Source organism: Macaca thibetana, chromosome 8 (assembly GCF_024542745.1).
Source record: "Macaca thibetana thibetana isolate TM-01 chromosome 8, ASM2454274v1, whole genome shotgun sequence".
NCBI lineage: Eukaryota > Metazoa > Chordata > Mammalia > Primates > Cercopithecidae > Macaca > Macaca thibetana.
Window position 1 is genome coordinate 34,572,455 of NC_065585.1, and position 19,492 is coordinate 34,591,946.

General features: G+C 34.3%; 1 long non-coding RNA gene across 1 annotated transcript in view; it reads left to right on the forward strand.

The window, feature by feature from the left end:
* The window catches only part of LOC126961647 (uncharacterized), a 76,549-nt gene that overhangs the window by 40,895 nt on the left and 16,162 nt on the right, over positions 1-19,492 (forward strand). Inside the window, exon 2 of the long non-coding RNA XR_007728378.1 lies at positions 6,486-6,686. This is a non-coding gene — a long non-coding RNA (uncharacterized LOC126961647). The remainder of the gene's footprint in view (positions 1-6,485; positions 6,687-19,492) is intronic.

The window sequence follows — 19,492 nt, forward strand, 5'->3', positions numbered from 1 at the left end:
ACACGTATGTTTATTGCAGCACTATTCACAATAGCAAAGACTTGGAATCAACCCAAATGTCCATCAGTGACAGATTGGATTAAGAAAATGTGGCACCTATACACCATGGAATACTATGCAGCCATCAAAAAGGATGAGTTTCCGTCCTTTGTAGGGACATGGATGCAGCTGGAAACCATCATTCTTAGCAAACTATCACAAGAACAGAAAACCAAACACCGCATGTTCTCACTCATAGGTGGGAACTGAACAATGAGATCACTTGGACTCGGGAAGGGGAACATCACACACGGGGGCCTATCATGGGGAGGGGGGAGGGGGGAGAGATTGCATTGGGAGTTATACCTGATGTAAATGATGAGTTGATGGGTGCAGCACACCAACATGGCACAAGTATACATATGTAACAAACCTGCACGTTATGCACATGTACACTACAACTTAAAGTATAATAATAATAAATAAATAAAAAAAAAAAAAAAAAAAAAAAAAAAGAAGTGAAGACTCCTCACTTCCATTTTGCCCTAGTGATCAATCCACAGGTCAATGAACTTAAGGTCAACTTTCATCTCAGCATTAAAATTCTAACACTGCTTTGAATTCTATTTCACTGGTTGCCTTCAAAGTCATACTTGAAATTTAAGTCAAGAAAATGACTGGTATCTGGCATCACATATGTGACTGTCATAAAACAGACAAAACTTTAAACCACTGAAGAGGCCTTTTTAAAATATAATTCAATGGTAAGATCAATAATGAAAGAAACTCAGGGAATGGACAAATATTTGTTAAACACTATCAAAATAACTCCTTGACTATTTAATAAATAAATAAATTAGGCCTGGGTGTGGTGGCTTATGCCTATAATCCCAGTACTTTGGGAGGCTGAGGCAGGCAGATCAGCTGAGGTTGGGAGTTCGAGACCAACCTGACCAACATGGAGAAATCCCATCTCTACAAAACATACAAAATTAGCCGGACGTGGTGGCGCATGCCTGTAATCCCAGCTACTTGGGAGGAGAATCGCTTGAACCCAGGAGGAGGAGGTTGCTGTGAGCCAAGATTGTGCCATTGCACTTCAGCCTGGGCAACAAGAGCAAGATTTGGTCTCAAAAAATAAATTAATTAACTAAAACTCAGATGTTATTCTGTGTATTCAAATGTATAGAAATATGAATTAATTAAACATTTATTCATCAAAGAGTAAACTCCTCTGAACAGACAGCATTAAATAGTTGAGCATTTATTAACCCTCTAGAGTAGAAAAAATTACCTAAGCTTAGAAGCAATTAAAGAAATAATAATAGTTGACAAAGATAACTTTCTCTGTGACATGAATTTCATCTTTTAAATAATATACTAAATGCTTTTCATCTGCATACCAACCCTACAAGGCAGATATTACTGTCAACTCCACTTTATAGATAAAGAAATTGCAGCTTAGAAAAATTAAGTACATTATCTAAAGTAATATAGTTAATGGCAGGGCCAAGATTTTAACTCAGGGATTCTGATTCCAGAATCCACATAACAATGTAACAAATGGGAAGAATTAGCCATATTAAATCAATTTTATTTGCATCAAAAAGAAAAAAAGGACAAATGTATAAGCAAAATATTAACATATTTATTATATAGTATTCAGGCATGCCATTGCCAACAGTATAGGTGACTTGCTACTTAGATCAGCTTCCTTATTGAAAACAAATTGAAATATAGCATATCATATTTTTAGTAAAAATAAATATTAAAAATTGAAAAATAAAAGTGAAAAATAATCACACTAAAAAAGGAACAAATGACAGGTAATATGCAGAGCCAAACATGAGCTTTAAACATTATAGTATTCACAAAATTGAGTCACTATTAGCATAAGTTTTATGGCCTTGCAAGACTTGGGGCACAGAAAATAAGGTCTAGCTCATGCCTCAGTGGGAGATTCTAATAGACCCACAAAGGACTACATACTTAGTAGCCCTAATGTGTAAGATTTTCTAGTATGCACTAGAAAGAGAAAGACAATAAAGTTTTCCTGGTTAAAACTTTGGTGCCTAAGGAAGAAAAAGAAGCAAAGGAAAGAAGGAAAGTAGAAGAGAAGTAAGGAAAGGAAAGAAGAGAGGGAGAGTGGAAGGAAGGAAGAAATAAAGTCAATAGCGTGTTCATGTGGATTCATAGCCTAAATTCTCACTACCTAAGTAATCTGTAGATCCCCAAGCCCATTTAAAGGTGGGTCCCAGACTACTAGCAGACCCAAGCAATTAATAAAAGCAAATGTAAATTCACTTAAAAGGGTCCCACCTTCTCAAGAGTTAACAAACTGAATAACAATTTGTTATTGTTATTCAAAATGAATAAAGTTCCAAAGTAAGTGAGAAATTTAGTAAAAACTGAAAAAAAACATAAGAAAACAAGTTATAATATTACAAATATTATAGTTCAATACATTAAATTAAATACTTCATTGACTATTTTACCAGTAATTGGACATCAGTAAAGAGAATTAATAACATGGAATATAGAAATGAAGAAATTATCTAGAATATATTACAGAGACACAAACAGACAGCAGATAATTTAAAAGGAAAGAAAAGAATGAGTTTACATGTAAAATGTAGCTGATTTCTTACAAGGAGCAAGAGAAGTCAGAAGACAGAAAGACAGTACACTCAATCCATTTCAGTAAAAATGACTGGTAAGCTAAAATTCTAGTCTTAGCATATGTGCTGATGAAGAAAGTGAATCATAAAAGCATTTTCCACAAAACATAACAATAGAGATAATTCCCAGCAGGTTGCCACTAAAGGAAATTCTATAGACTGTATTTCAGGCAGAAAAACCATGAAGATTTAAAAACTTGTAAATATTTGAATGTGTACACACAAATCAGACAGTATAAAAAAAGTTATACTGTCTATAAGTTAAAGTTAAAAAGTGTTTTAGAGTTAAAATTAAAGAGCCATATGTAAAGTATCTTTAATAATTACAAATAAGAGATTTGTGTGTTGAATTAAATTATAGCAAGGTATTTATGCTGTTTAGGATAACTAGGGTGTACTATACTATATTTTGCTAAACTATGTGACTAGAGGTCTGGAGTTAGAAATATGGAGGGCTTCGAAGACAGGCACATGACAAAAAGAGGATTTGTGTTGTCCTTGGTTATATTATGAGTTTCGGAATGTACATTAAAGTCAATAAGCAAGTAAGTTTCAGTGTGAAGAATAAATGGGAAAGAACAGTAAATGTAGAGAGAACAGAAGTCCGGGCTAGAATGAAAAGAAGAAATAATTAAAAGGTAAAAATAACAGGACTCATTCATTGATTGGCTGCATAAAAAGGTGATACCATGTATAATTCTCAGGTTATTATCATATTAAAAGTCAACATATACTTTTCAGTTTCCACTCTTGTGTGTACAGAGGCTAAAAGTTATCATTCAGCCTGCAACAATAAATAAGTTAAACAAATTGAAAACAAATGAGCTTTCTTAGACCCAGCAAAGAATTGAGGTTACAGGGCAAACACTACCCTGAAATCTATTTTTTAAAAGGTAAATATAGTGAAGTATAGCCAAGATCTGTTTACCAAGAGCAGAGGGCACCAGAGAAATGAACTGACAGGAGCACTTAAACAATGGCTGTAGAGGGACAAAACTAAGAATTGCATTAACTCTGTTCTGAAACCGGCAAGCAAGAGGTGAGCAGAGTAAAATATGCAAAATGTTGGGAGACAATAAAAAAGAAAACTAGAATTTTATATCCATCATAGTATCTTTCAAAATTGAAGGAGAATTAATAGAATTTCTCAAAAAAATGAGGAAATTCATAACCAGTAGACTTACACTGTAAGAAATGTTAAAAAAAAGAGAACAAAAGTTTTTCATGGAGAACAAAGGGGAGATATTTTCAAACTTCAGTCTAAATAAAGATAAGAAAATCATCAAAGTATAAATAAATGAAGAATTTTATTTGATGTATTCATAACTGGTTTAATAGATAACTGCTTACAGTAATAATAATAATGTCTTCAATGATTACACTATATAGATAAGTGAAATAAATGGCACTAACGTTATAAGTGACTGGATGGAAGAAATGGGAATACTCTGTTATAAGGCAACTGCACTACCCATTAAATAGTTGTTATTCAAGAGTGAGATTAGATTGAGAGTGAGATTAGATTAGTTCTAAATGTCTATTGTGAAATCTATGGCAAACATATAACGAAAGTATAGCTAATATGCTAAGAGAGGAGATAAAATAAAATAATGTAAAATATTCAGTTAAAACTAGAGAAGGCAAAGCAAGAAGAAAAAAATGAAAAAAGAGCACAAACAATGAATAGAAAAATATTTATTAACCTAGTAAGTATTAAACAAATTATATTAATAAACATTTTAAATATGAATGGTTTAAATACACTAGTTAAAGGATAGAGAGTACCAGCGTGGGTTTCAAGAACAACAAAAGCCCCCTCAAAAAGACCCATAACAAGATCCAGCTATAAGTTGCCTCCAAGAAACTCACAAATTGTTTTTGTTTTCTTTCTTTCTTATTTTTTTTAACTTTTATTTTAAGTTCAGGAGTACATGTGCAGGTTTGTTACATAGGTAAATGTGTTTTTACATAGGTAAATGAGGGTTGGTTGTACAGATTATTTCATCACCCAGGTATTAAGCCTAGTACCCATGAGTTATTTTTCCTGATCCTCTTCTTCCTTCCACCTTCCACCCTCTGATGGGCCCCAGTGTGTGTTGTTCCTCTCTATGTGTCCATGAGTTCTCATCATTTAGCTCCCACTTATAAGTGAAAACATGTGGTAGTTTTCTGTTTCTATGTTAGTTTGCTAAGGATAATGACCTCTAGCTCCATTCCTGTCCCTGCAAAGGACATTCTCTCATTCTTTATGTCTACATAGTATTTCATGGTATATATGTAACATATTTTCTTTATTCAGTCTATTGTTGATGGGCATTTAGGTTGATTCCATGTCTTTGCTATTGTGAATAGTGCTGCAGTGAACATATGTGTACATATGTCTTTGTAATAGGAATATTTATATTTTGGCAGGTATATACCTAGTAATGGGATTTCTGGGTTGAATCGTGTTTTTGTCTTTAGGTCTTTGAATAATTATCACACTGTCTTCCACAATGGTTGAACTAATTTACACTCCCACCAACAATGTATAAGCATTTCATTTTACTCCACAACTTCACCAGCATCTATTATTTCTTGACTTTTTAATAATAGCCATTCTGACTGGTGTGACATGGCACCGATTGTGGTTTTGATTTGCATTTCTCTAATGATTAGTAACATTGAGTTTTTTTTTTTTTTTCCATATGATTGTGGGTCATGTGTATGTCTTCTTTTGAGAAGTGCCTGTTTATGTCCTTTGTCCCCATTTTAATGGGGTTTTTTTTTTTTCTTGTAAATTTGTTTAAGTTCCTCATGGATACTTGATATTAGCCATTTGTCAGATGCATAATTTGCAAAAAATTTCTTCCATTCTATAAGTTGTCTGTTACTCTTGATAGTTCATTTTGCTGTGTAGAAGCTCCTTAGTTTAATTAGATCTCATTTGTCAATTTTTGCTTTTGTTGCTATTGCTTTTAGCATGGTCATCATGAAATCTTTGCTGGTGACTATATCCTGAATGGTATTGCCTAGATTGTCTTCCAAAGTTTTATAATTTTGGGTTTTACATTTAAGTCTTTGAAATGTACCTTGAGTTAATTTTTGCATATGGTATAAGAAAGGGGTCCAGTTTCAATCTTCTGCATATGGCTAGCCAGTTATCCCAACATCCTTTATTAAATAGGGAATTCTTTCTCCATTGCTTGTTTTTGTTAGGTTTGCAGATCAGATAGATGTAGGTGTGTGGTCTTATTTCTGGGTTCTGAATTCTCTTCCATTGGTCTGTGTGTCTGTTCTTGTACCAGTATCATGCTGTTTTGGTTACTGCAGCCCAGTGTAGTTTGAAGTCAGGTAACATGATGCCTCCAGCTTTGTTCTTTTTTGCTTAGAATCGCCTTGGCTATTCGGGCTTTTTGTTGTTGTTGTTCCATATGAATTTTAAAATGTTTTTTTTATCCCTAGTTCTGTGAAGAATTTCAATGGTATTTTGATAAGAACAGCATTGAGTCTATAAATTACTTTGGGCAGTAGGACCATTTTCATGATATTGATTCTTCCTATCCATGATCATGGAATATTTTTCATTTGCTTGTGTTATTTCTGTTTTTATTTATTTTTTTAAAGGCACTGATAGGTTCAAAGTAGAGATGGAAAAATATATGCCATGCTGGGATGGACTGAATGAACATGAATCCCCCAAAAGACATATTAATGTCCTAATCCCTAAAACCTGTGATTTCCTTTTATTTAGAAAAAGGGTCTTTGCAATTGTTAGTTAAGTTTCTCTAGATAAGGTTCATCTACTGAGCTGTGTCAGTAGACACTAAATCCAATGTTTCTTTATAGGAGATACACAGAGGAGAACCACACAAGGAAGAGGGGAAGGCCAGGTAAAGATGGACGCAGAGATTAAAGCTATGTATCCACAGAAAGCAATGCCTGGAGCCAGCAGACACTAGAAGAAACAAAGAAGGGTTCATCCTTAGACCTTTCAAATAGAACACAGATCTGCCAACACTCTGAGTTGGACTTCTGGCCTTCACAACTGTGAGAAAATAAATTTGTTCTTTTATTAGTCACCTAATTTGTGGCAAGTTGTTATGAAAATGCTAGAAAACCAATACACATGCTAATACTCATCAAATAAAAACTAGAGTAGCTATCTTAATATTCAAAAAAGCAGACTTCAAATGAAACAAAATTTTCAGGGGTACAGAGAGTTATCACATAATAATAATAAAGAGGTCAGTTCTCCAAGAAGACATAACAATCCTTAACATGTACGCATGTAACAACAGACTGTCAAAATGCATGTGATACAAACTGATAGAAATTCAAGAAGAAATAGACAAATTAATTATCATATTTGCAGACTTCAGGATCCCTCTTTCAGCAATTGACAAATCAAGGAGGCAGAACAGCAGTAAAGATGTGGTTGACCTGAACAGCACCATCAATTTGATCTAATTGACATTTATAAAATACTTGATTCAACAATAGCATAATACACATTTTTTTCAATCTCACATGGAATATTTATCAAGAAAGCCACACTCTGGGCCATAAACCACACCTTAATAAACTTAAAATAATTGTTCAATGGATGTACAGATGAGTGCAAGATGAATGAGTTCTAGAGATCTGCTGTACAACATAGTGCCCATAGTTAACAATTCACTATTATACACCTAAAATTTTGTTAAAAGTGTAGATCTCGTGTTACATATTCTCAACACACACACAAAGGGGCAAGATAAAATTTTAGGAGATGATAGATATTTATTATCTTGATTTTGCTGATCATTTCACATGTGTATGCAAATCCCTAAATTCATCTAATTGTATACAATAAATATGCCCAGTTTTATGGATTTCAGTATACATCAATAAAACTCTTTTTTAAAAAACGTAATCCTACATGATATGCTTTCAGACCATGATGTAATTAAACTAGAAATTAATTACAGGGAGTTAGCTCAAAAATCAAAATTAATTGTAGATTTAAAAACACACTATAGCCAGGTATGGTGGCTCACATCTATAATCCCAAAACTTTGGGAGGCTGAGGCAGGAGGATTACTTGAGTCCAGGAAATCGAGACAAGCCTGGGCAAACTTTTTTATAGAGTCCTGTCTCTATAAAAAAATAAAAAAATTATCCAGACATGGCGGTGCATATCTGTGGTCCCAGCTACCTGGTCAGCTAAGGGAGGAGAATTGCTTGATCCCAGGAGGTTGAGGCTCCAGTGAGCCATGTTCACACCACTGCACTCTAGCCTAGGCAACAAAGCAGGACTCTCTCAAAAAAATAAAAAATTAAATTAAAAAACTATTCTACTAAATATCAACACATAGGTCAAAGAAGAAGTGTCAAGAGAAATTCAAAAGCATTTTTATCTAAAATGAAAAAGCAACTTATCACTAATCCATGTGATGCAGCCAGAGCAGTGCTTAGTGGGACATATCATTGAATAGTTGTATTCAAATAAAAGAAAGATCTAAAATAAGTAATCTAAACTTCTACCTTAGAAACTTATGGAGAGAAGAGCAACATGACCTGAAAGCAAGCAGAATAAAATAAATAAAAATTCCAGTAGAAATCAATGAAATTAAAATTAGGGAAAAAGTGGAGAAAAATCAACAAAACCAGAAGCTGTTTTTTTAAAAAAATACAAATGAAACTGACAAAACTCTGTCTAGGTTAACAACAACGACAACAACAACAACAAAAAGAGAGAGAGAGAGAGTGAGAAAGAGGAGAGAGTGAAGACACAGAGTATCGATATTGTATATAAAAGAGGGTTCATCACTATTGATCCCATCTACACATCAAGGAAATAAAGGAATATAGTAAACAACTCTATGCATACAAATTTGACTTTGATGAAATAGGTAAATTGTTTGAAAGACATAAACTATAATTAATGGAAAATGCCAAGCCAAGATGGTTTTGCTGGTTAATTATACCAAACATTCAAAGAAGAAGTGATAAAAATTCTCTACAATCACTTCCAGAAAATCGAAGCAGAGGAAATCTTCCTACTGCTTCTTTGATACCAAAATTACTCTAATACTAAAACCAATAAAAACTTTACAAGAAAGGTAAGCTACAGATGTGTAACTCTTATGAGCTTAGATAAAAAATATTCTCAACACTATATTAACAAATTAAATCAATCAATCCTTAAAATCAGTTAAATATCACAGCTGAATCAGATTTATTACAGGTATGCCAGGCCATTTCAACATTTAAAAAATCAGTTAAAAAATTTATCTATCATATTAATGGGTTAAAAACATATGAACATATCAATAGATGAAAAAAAATAGCATTGAGAAAAATATCCCACATCTATTTGTGATTAAAACATTGAGCAAACTAACAACAAAGAACTTCTTCAACTTGTTTTTAAAAATGTACAGCTAATATTCTATTATGTGGTGAGAAACTGGATGCTTTTCCCCTAAGATCAGACAGTAAAGGAAATAAAAGGCATATATCTTACAAAAGAAGAAATGAAACTTTGGTTATCTATTTAAAAAAAAAATAAATTGAAAAGACACCTGGAACAAATACATGGCTATAGCAAGGTTTGAGGATACAAGGTTATTATATAAAAGTCAATAGCTTTCCCACATACCAGCAATAAACAATTTGAATTTGAAATTAAAAACCAAACAGCATTTATAATAGTATCAAATATATGTAGTATTTAAGCATAAGCATAATTAACTATGAATAGAATTTATATGTGGGAAAAATACAAAACTCTGATAGAAAGTAAAAGAGCTGAACTCATGGAGAAAGAGTGCATTCATGGATTGGAAGACAAATATTTTTGGTGTGTCATTTTTTTTTTTTTTTTTTTTTTTTTTTGAGATGGAGTCTCGCTCTGTCGCCCAGGCTGGAGTGCTGTGGCATGATCTCAGCTCACTGTAACCTCCGAGTCCCTGGTTCAAGCGATTCTCCTGCCTCAGCCTCCCTAGTAGCTGGGATTACAGGTGAGCACCACCACGCCCAGCTAATTTTTGTATTTTTAGTAGAAATGGAGTTTCACCATGTTGGCCAGGATGGTCTCAATCTCCTGACATCATGATCTGTCCGTCTCGGCCTCCCAAAGTGCTGGGATTACAGGCGTGAGCCACCATGCCTGGACAGTGTGTCAATTCTTTTTGACTGTATCACAACACAATCAAAATCAAAACCCAAGCATGATATTTTGTGAATGTCTTTAAACTGATTCTAAAGTTTATCGGTTTCTAAAGTTTATCGGTGAATGCAAAAGACCCAAAATAACCAGTACAATACTGAAGAACAAAGTTGAATAACTGATATTACCTAGCTTCAAGACCTATAAAGCTACACAGAAATCAATATGGTATAGAGAAAGAAAAGACACATGAATTAGTGGATCAGAATAGAAAGCTAAGAAATAGACTGATGCAAATCATCTCATTTTTGACAAAGGGACAAATATGATTCAATGGGGAAATGACAATCTTTTAGCAAATGGTCCTGGGACAAATTAACATTCATATGCAGACAAATGAATCTCGACTTAGAATTCATACACACACACACACACACACACAAAAAATAAATGAATCATGGATCTAAATATAAAACAAAACTGTAAAACTTTTAGAAGAAAACATAGGAGAACATTTATATGAAGTTGAATTTGTTGATATGCTCTAATTGCAGAGAGCATAAAATGCTTGATCTATGAAAAAAAAATGGATGAATTTAACTTCTTAAAATTAAAACTTCTGGTTTGCAAAGGACATTATTAAGATAATCCAAAACCAGGACATTGACAGTAGAAAAGTATTTGCAAAACACATACCTGATAAATAAAAATTGAATCCAAAAATGTACAAAGAACCTTTAAAACTCAACAATAAGAAAACAAACTGAATAAAAATTGTACATAGGTCTTGAATAGACATTGCACCAAGGATATTATACACATGACAAAGAACTGTATAAAAAGATCCTCAATATAATTTGATTACAGGGAATGCAAATTAAAATAAAAATAAGACATTACTACACATCTAGTCTATAGAATAGCTAAAATCAAAATAAATAAATAATGCCAAGTGCAGGCAAGATGGGGAGCAACAGGAACTATTATTCATTGCTGGTAAAAATGCAAAGTGCTGCAGTAATTTTGGAAAACACTTGTAGTCTTTTGTAAAACCAAACATAGTCTTACCGTATGATTCAGTAATTGTGCTGATATTTATCTATCCAGTTAATTTGAAACTATATGCTTATATAACAATCTGCATACAAATATTTATAGCGCTTTTATTCATAATTTACAAAATCGGAAACCAACCAAGTGGTCCTTTACTAACTGAATAAATAAACTGTGTGGCAACCATAAAATGGAATATTATTCAGCAACAAAAAACCTTTTTTCAAGGCATGAAAAGACATGAAGGGCACTTAAATGCATATTGGTAAGTGAAAAAAGCCAGTATGAGAAAGCTGCATATTGCATAATTGCAATTATATGACATTCTGGAAAACACAAAAGTAAAGAGACAGTCAATTGGTCATCTGTGACCAGGGACAAGGTGGGGGAAGGTGGTGATGGAGGAGTGTAATAGGTGAGAAATAGGGCATGTTTAGAGCAGTAAAATTATTCCATATGATACCATAATGATGGATAGAAGGTATTATGCATTTGTCAAAACTCATAGACTTCTATAGCACAAAGAGTGAATATGTGTCAATAAACAGTATAAATTGTTTAAGAAGAGGGGGCATTTCAAGAAGAAATGCAGACTGTTACAAGATAACCTAACTGAATCACATATTTTTCAAATAACCTTCAGGGATGGTGGTAAAAATTGCTGATCTAAGCATCTTTGGACGTGAATAGAGCCTGTAAGACTAAAGAAAAAATAAACTGCTGATAAACACTATACTTAGTTGATAAAGTTATTTCCCATGGTTGCATGGATTAACAATTCTACTACTGTTCTACTGTGCACTGTAATTGAATGATGAAGTAAATGGATGGCAATGGCAGACACCAAGTTTCTCACTGCTGGAGAGGGAGTTTACAGACAAGCAAAGGGAAGAAGCTAAAACGATCTCTATAGTAATGGATTAGAGTTGGAGATAGTAAGAAATTATGCTTAGCTTAATATAGGTAAATCAGGTAACATATAGAAATATTTATGGATATGTGTATAAATGCATTAGTATAAACGCATATAGTTTTTGCTGTATCAGCTGGGAGGGCCTTAAACAAATGACACCCATGAGCAACGAGCATGCCCTTATCTTGATTTCTAATACCACTTTCCAATAAAAAGAAGAAGAGTTCCTTAAAGAAATGCTTGGTTCTAAGACTAGGGGAGCAAATAGGAAAGTTGAACTATGAGCATCTTGTAGTATCAGAAAGTAAAAAAGCATTCAAAAAAATTGTAATACATTTTTTAGGTTATTTCAAAGCATCATGAAAACCAGCTGAAAGAACTCACCACGGCCAAAGGTAGAAAATTTGAGTAACAAAATTTTTGTTGCTGAATTAATTATTGCATTTAATTCAATTGATTTAATTAATCATTGCATCAAATTTAATTGAGTTTATTATTGCATTGAATTCAATCAATTAATTAAATAATTTAATTAGTGAATTATTTTATTTATTTATTTTTATTTTTATTTTTTTTGAGACAGAGTTTTGCTCTTGTTGCCCAGGCTGGAGTGCAGTGGCATGATCTCGGCTCACTGCAACCTCTGCCTCCTGGGTTCAAGCGATCCTCACATCTCAGCCTCCTGAGTAGCTGGGATTACAGGCACCTGGCAAGACGTCCAGCTAATTCTTGTATTTTTGGAGGAGACGGATTGCACCATGTTGGCTATGCTGGTCTCGAACTCCTGACCTCAGGTGATCCATCTGCCTCGGCCTCCCAAAGTGCTAGGATTACAGGTGTGAGCCACTGCGCCCGGCCAGTAATACTGAAATATAACCTCAAGTATGAAAAATAAATATATGTAAGTTTAATCTGGTATAAACAAATGAATGAGCACATTAATACATGAAAGAGACACATTTCTTAAGCAGAATAATGTCATAGGATGTATGTAGGTTTTGCACCCTTAAATGGGGGAGCTATGCTCATTCCTGTGCATAGTGACTTCCTCCCAAGTGTAAAGTAATGATAAGGGTGTAAATAATAACTTTACAATTGAGAACCCGGATGGACACAACCTAAGATAGGTGACCAAAGGCAACGTCACCGCTCATAAATCATGTTGATGGTATACACTTAATATGACATAATAAAGATGACACTGTACATCTATAGTCTTCCTCCCAATAACTCATAACCTCAGTTTTATGAGAAAAACATGTTTATATTGGGCAATCTGCAAAATACCAGACCAGCACACTTCCAAACTGTCAAGATAACCAAAAAGAGAAAGGTATAGGCCAGGCACAGTGGCTCATGCCTGTAATCCCAGCACTTTGGAAGGCTGAAGCAGGTGGATCACTTGAGGTCAGGAGTTCAAGATCAGCCTGACCAACATGTTGCAATCCCATCTTTACAAAAAATAAAATAAATAAATAAATAAATAAAAATTAGCCAGGTGTAGTGGCATGCCTGTAGTTCCAGCTACTCAGGAGGCTGAGGTAGGAGAATGACTTGAACCCAGGAGGCGGAGGCTATAGTGAGCCAAGATCATGCCACTGCATTCCATCCTGAGTGACAGAGTGAAAACCTGTCTCATTAAAAAAAGACGAAGAAGAAAAGAAGAAGAAGGAGGAGGAGGAGGAGGAGGAGGAGGAGGCAATTATTTTAATTGGCTCTCTACATTTCTCTAAGATAACAACTTAACAAAAGTTTGTATTGAAAGAGGTAGTATTCTTTCTTTAAAACTTATTTCTCAGAAAGTAAGAATAGAGCATAAAGTAAATTAGTAAAGTGCTTATTTATAACTCTTGGCACTCATTGTATTGTGTAGTATACTTAATTAAAATGTTGTTATATTTTATATCTCCATCAAAGCTGAATATTTGCACTGGGCTCCTATTTAAATTAGCCAGTTCTACTTATCTTACAAGGGCAATAATCATTCAAATGAAAACCTCATTGAATAAAACAGGGGTGAAAATGTATTTCAATGGTTTCTTCACTTTGTATAGTGACTCAGAATAGTGTTTGATCCCAGACATTAAGACCAGTGTACTTACTAAAATGAGAGAAAGAGAAAAAGGAGCAATCATTACTTGACTCTCTGCTAGCATCTCCATATGAGGCTTGAAACTTTTCCACATAGTACCTTACTAAATAATACAACAGGAAGGAAGCTCTATTCTTGCTATTTTGTACATCACAGAACTCAAGCTCAAAACGCATAAATAACTTACTTTGGGAAATTATGCAATCAATAGCAAGCGTTGCAGGCCACAGAGTGATGGGGGCAGAGAATTTTCAAATAAACCTATTACTGGCCCAATAAGCAGAGAAATAACTTGCTCATGTATACAGTAGACTACCTATGAGATTGGCTCCTTAATATTTGTTTGACTATGCCACTTCTACTTTATGAATGAGTTTGCTTAATCACCTCTTCAAATATCTCTCTGATACTAAGACAATATGTCTTGAGAGTTATCTGATGCTCTCCAATGGTGGGGCAGTTTAGAAGTTATCACCTCTCTTTCATATGGAACATATGAGCAGCTGCTCGAGGAAGACAAGTCGAACACCAGGTAGCCCTCCTTAAGAAGATCTATTAAATTTCTGCAAAATGCTTTAGTCTACGTATCTTCTTACTTCATGTATGACAAATCTCATCTGAATTGTGGAATCATAAGATCCAAGTGAGTTAATTCTGGTACTACTCTCTTTTTTTAAAAAAAATAAATAGTTTCTGCTTAGAGTTTCTTGAAAATCAGATTTTTCTGACATTGTACATAGGGTGTAAAGTAATTTTTAGTAAAGAATATAATTTTTGCCAAAATCCAAATATCTCTGCTATTATCTGTACATATTTATTGAAAGTGTTTGTCATAGGTAATTTTTTAATGGTTTGATTACTTTTTCTATTTATGCCACTATATATAATTCTCAAAAATTCCAAAATCGGGCTAGGACTTCAGTGTCTGCTGGATTTATCAACCAGGCTATGTTAGTTGTATATGTCACAATTGTCCTTTATCTCCTGAGCTTCTTCCTTCAATGAGTTAATTAACATGTTATTATAAATATAGCACACTAACATGCTCTTGGTGGTTATGAACACCTCCAGATTTTCATTGTTCAATATGGAAGTCACCTGCCACATACAGCTATTTAAATTTAAGTTAATGAAAATTAAACAAAACAAATTTAGTTACTCAGTACCACTAACCACATTTCAAACATTCAATAGCCAGGTGTGGTTATTGGCTATCCTACTGGAGAGTATAGACATTGAGCATTTTCATAATAATAAAGAGTTCTATTAGACTGCACCATATTAGATTATAAAAATATGTCATCAAAACTCTAATTTCCCTGTGGCAGTGCAGTAAATATATACTAGGCTACATTTTGTGAGGATGCAAATTGCAGCTGGCTGGAATCTGAAACTGGATTGGAAAAGATTGGGTTAGCAAGGTTTATAATGTTGTACCAGCCCCCTTGGTATTTTGTATATCCTGCATAGTTTTCGTCACTTCCGGACTAGCTGAAACAAACAGAAGAATATCCTTCCTTAATGTAGTCTAATTTTAATATCTAGGAATTATCTACTTTATTTACTGGCCAGGCAGGACATTATTAGGAATGAATATTATCACAATTTCTTTGATCAGATTAATAAACACTTAAAGACCTGATGGAGTTTGAAACTGCTTAATGCTTACTACTAGGACCAGGACAATTCCAATGGCTCTGTCAGTGTGACCAATTAAACTATGTGATGGTTGGACTTGGACAAATATCCACATGAAAGTTGCAATGCCCATAGGCCACATTCACAAATAATATTCATCCAAATTACACATTCATGTATAAGTAACCCAATCACCAAATAAAATCTCTAGGTACACATTCCAATTCTTATGTTCACTTCTACGTTGTTCGTCTCACCTACAGAGTATCCCACCCTAACGCTTTCAAATACAAGCCTTTCCGACCACCATCCCCATTCTTCTCAAGGATTACTTTACACTGAATAGCACCTTCATCTCGCAATCGTTAAGTACCTCTGTATATCACTTGCAGGCCATTCACCCAAATCATTGAAAGAAGACTAAGATCTCTGGCATCTTAGCAGATTGCAGCCTCTCAACCTTTTTTTTTTTTTTCCAGACTCCATGGCTTTATGTGAGGGAGTAACTTCAGCCCTATTTCCCTCCAGATGAGTAAAAGAGAGAGTAAAGTTACTATTTTGCTTTAAAAGGTGGGGTTTTGGTAGCAGTGACTCTCCCACCCCCCAAATTTTGATTATGCACTATATAACTGCTTATCACAAACATCATCAATTTCTTCTCTTTTTAAAATAAAACATTTCTGAAAAGCCATCTAAGCAGATGTACCTTGTTTCCCACGTGCCATTTTTTCATGTCTCTATATTTCTCTTCCTTTTGTTTATATGGTATTGATCTTTTGGATATTGTGTGGTCACATGCAAAATATATGATGACTAAGATTAGAAAGCCCATGCCCCCTCTTTGTTATTTCCAGCATCATGAGTATCAATTGAATTAAGCCACAGTCATCATAAAGTCAGACCAATACCTTCTATATGCGTAGCCTTCCACATGTTTGGAAAAGAGTATTCCATTTGTGGACGGAGGTGCAATGAAGGCAAATTTTCCTCTCAGGATAGGTTTGCCAAACTCTCCAATTAACCTGTTGCATGTGATTTGCTGTCATATCATGATAAATCATCTGGTCACAAATGTTCAAAAACACTCAGGTATTAGTTATCCTTATTAGCAGTACTAACTGATGTGTAGGGGTACAAGACAGTGTTACATCCTTGTTGGAGGCAACTCTGAAAGGCCATCTAAGCTACACAGCTTCTGTTTATTTGCTGAAGGCTCAGTCACACGAGTGCATTGGAGATCAACTTCTCCTTTTGTCCAATTCTATCTTCTTCATTTTCTTATTGAATGTCTGCTAAGGGTAATTGTTCCCTATTAATTTTCTGACTGTGACATCTCATAAAAGTCTTTAAAAGAACCTGATCTAAGTCTGAATGAGTTAGTGGTTCATTTTGAATTTGAGCATTGCTGAAGATGATTTATTGGACCTTTTTTTTTTTGAAAAATTACTGATGTTGATAATTTTTGTTTTTTCTTTGTGGACTACTCAGATTTCTCAGTAAAGATGCTCTTAATATGTTGCCTTGGAAGCAAAGGACTAGCTTCCAGGGTTCTTAGAGCCACATACTAAGGACTATGGTTCTAAAAATGCTAGATTGGTTCTAGAATGCTGAAGAATCCCTAGCATTCAGCATAAAATGCTAGGGACTGTCAGCATTCACCATGTGGTATTTTCACAATTACTAAATTCCCTTGTTTTAGATACTGTATTTATGTTCTCAACTCTGGCTGTGGTCACCCAGTGGATAGATTCTCTGCTTTTCCCTCTCCAATGAGTAAACCTTCAGCTGTTTGGGGGAAGAGCAATCAACCGGTGAAATGGGTTTGGAAGGAAATCTTAGAATCAAACTTCTTAAACAAGTTTCTTTTTTTTTTTTTTTTTTGTTGAGACAGAGTCTTGCTTTGTCGCCCAGCCTGGAGTGCAGTGGCCGGATCTCAGCTCACTGCAAGCTCCGCCTCCCGGGTTCACGCCATTCTCCTGCCTCAGCCTCCTGAGTAGCTGGGACTACAGGCGCCCGCCACCTCGCCCGGCTAGGTTTTTGTATTTTTTAGTAGAGACGGGGTTTCACCGTGTTAGCCAGGATGGTCTCGATCTCCTGACCTTGTGATCCGCCCGTCTCGGCCTCCCAAAGTGCTGGGATTACAGGCTTGAGCCACCGCGCCCGGCCAACAAGTTTCAATTCTTATTTAGTTATCTCCATTCTCTCATTCCAGGTACAGGTATTTTCTTAGTCTGTGGAAGATTCTGCTTTAGAGTTCAGGCTATTTTTTGATCATCCTTCATATCCACTTCAGGATTTGACATTTTCTAGTTCTACTAAGTCTGTTAGTACTCACCCATATGCTTGCCAAACTTTCCAAAGTACTTTCACCATAACAGCACCTTGAAGTTCTGATTTCCCTTCTATTGTTTTATACTTGATTGTTGAAATTAAAGAGAAAAATTCTTTAAAAAATGAACAAGTATTTGACATAAAGAAATCTTTGCAGTTGAAAAACTAACATATTCATCATATTAACTGGTGACCACAAAAATAAGTTCAAAACAAGGGATCTCTTCCAATAATTTATTTTGAGATCTCAGACCAATCTGTCTTAATACTTTCATTTGAAAGATGAAATTAAAATCTATACTTCAATATCTCTTATGGTTTTTTTTTTTAATCACATGTCAAAGTGTAAATCTGTATTACAAGTAAAATATTGTTGCAAATTCTAAGTACCAAAAAAGTTTTGTCAGGCATACTTTTTTTTTTCCTAAGCATACTGTATGCTGAATGCTGACGATCTAAAAAATACATTTTTCTGTTTTTATGTCAGGAAATTTAAAGAGCATTATGCTAAGTATACAATGGATGTCACCCAATCCTTAAACATTTGAGTCTGGTAAATGTTTTGAATGTATATACCACATCTACAAAATTATTATGAGGTAAAAATGCTCGGAAGGTTTCAAATCAATTCCCTTTCTCAAAAAATTGTGTCTGTAAATTATCCAAGTTTTCTGAAATAAAGAGTTTATATAATTCTATTTTTCAAATTTGGCATTTTATAAATTTTCATATTCCATTTAATGTTAAAAGAGGGATGGTCAATGTCTTATCTATGTGTCTAATGAAGTTAGGTCTTTCATCAATTATGCTTTCATACCATAATGGCTGGTTCATATCAAACATTTTTAGATATAATTTAATTGCATGGTATTTTCTTTCATTCTCCCCAAAACTCAAAATAAAAACATTTAAAAATTTATAACACAGTATTTTCTAAATCTTTTAAGTTTTTAACTTGTTGTAGCATTTTAAATAATTAAATAATAGTTTAAATTCACTGAAAATTATCTCTTACTTTTTGATAGGCCTTTTAAATAATTAATGTCAATGTCTTCAGACGTGGACGGTTAAAGTCCAGTTATATTATCCATAGTTATTTTGCACTCAAGCTTCCTCTATACAGATAGATAAATAGGGTTTAAAAAAGAACATATAAAGCACACTTATTCATCTTTGAGGTTAAATCAGCTTATCTATTTGGGAAAATAATTATCTTCTCTTTCCTTACCAATCCATCCAAATCTCTTCCAAAGTACACGTTAGATGATTCATGAGTATAAAAATAAAGGATAGTCTTTAGAAATCTCATCAGTGTTGATATTTCATTTTGAAACATGCATTATATTTTAATCAGTTTTCCTCTGCACTCTCAGAATCACATTTTTTTCTTTCAATATGATTTTATTTTCAGTACTGCCAGCTTGGGAGCTCTAGAGCCCTGTGTTTAAAAACACATCAGACTGCCCCCAGCTTAAAAAGCATTCAGTGGCTCCCGCAGCACTTACAATGAATGCCAAACCCCTCACCCACTCTTCCTACGTCACAGTGTGCTGTTCCTACCTGTCAGTAACTAATTTTAATCATACCAAACTTCCTTCAGTTTCTAGAACACATTGAGCTCAGTCCAAACTCTGCCTTCTGGCCGGGCGCAGTGGCTCATGCCTGTAATCCCAGCA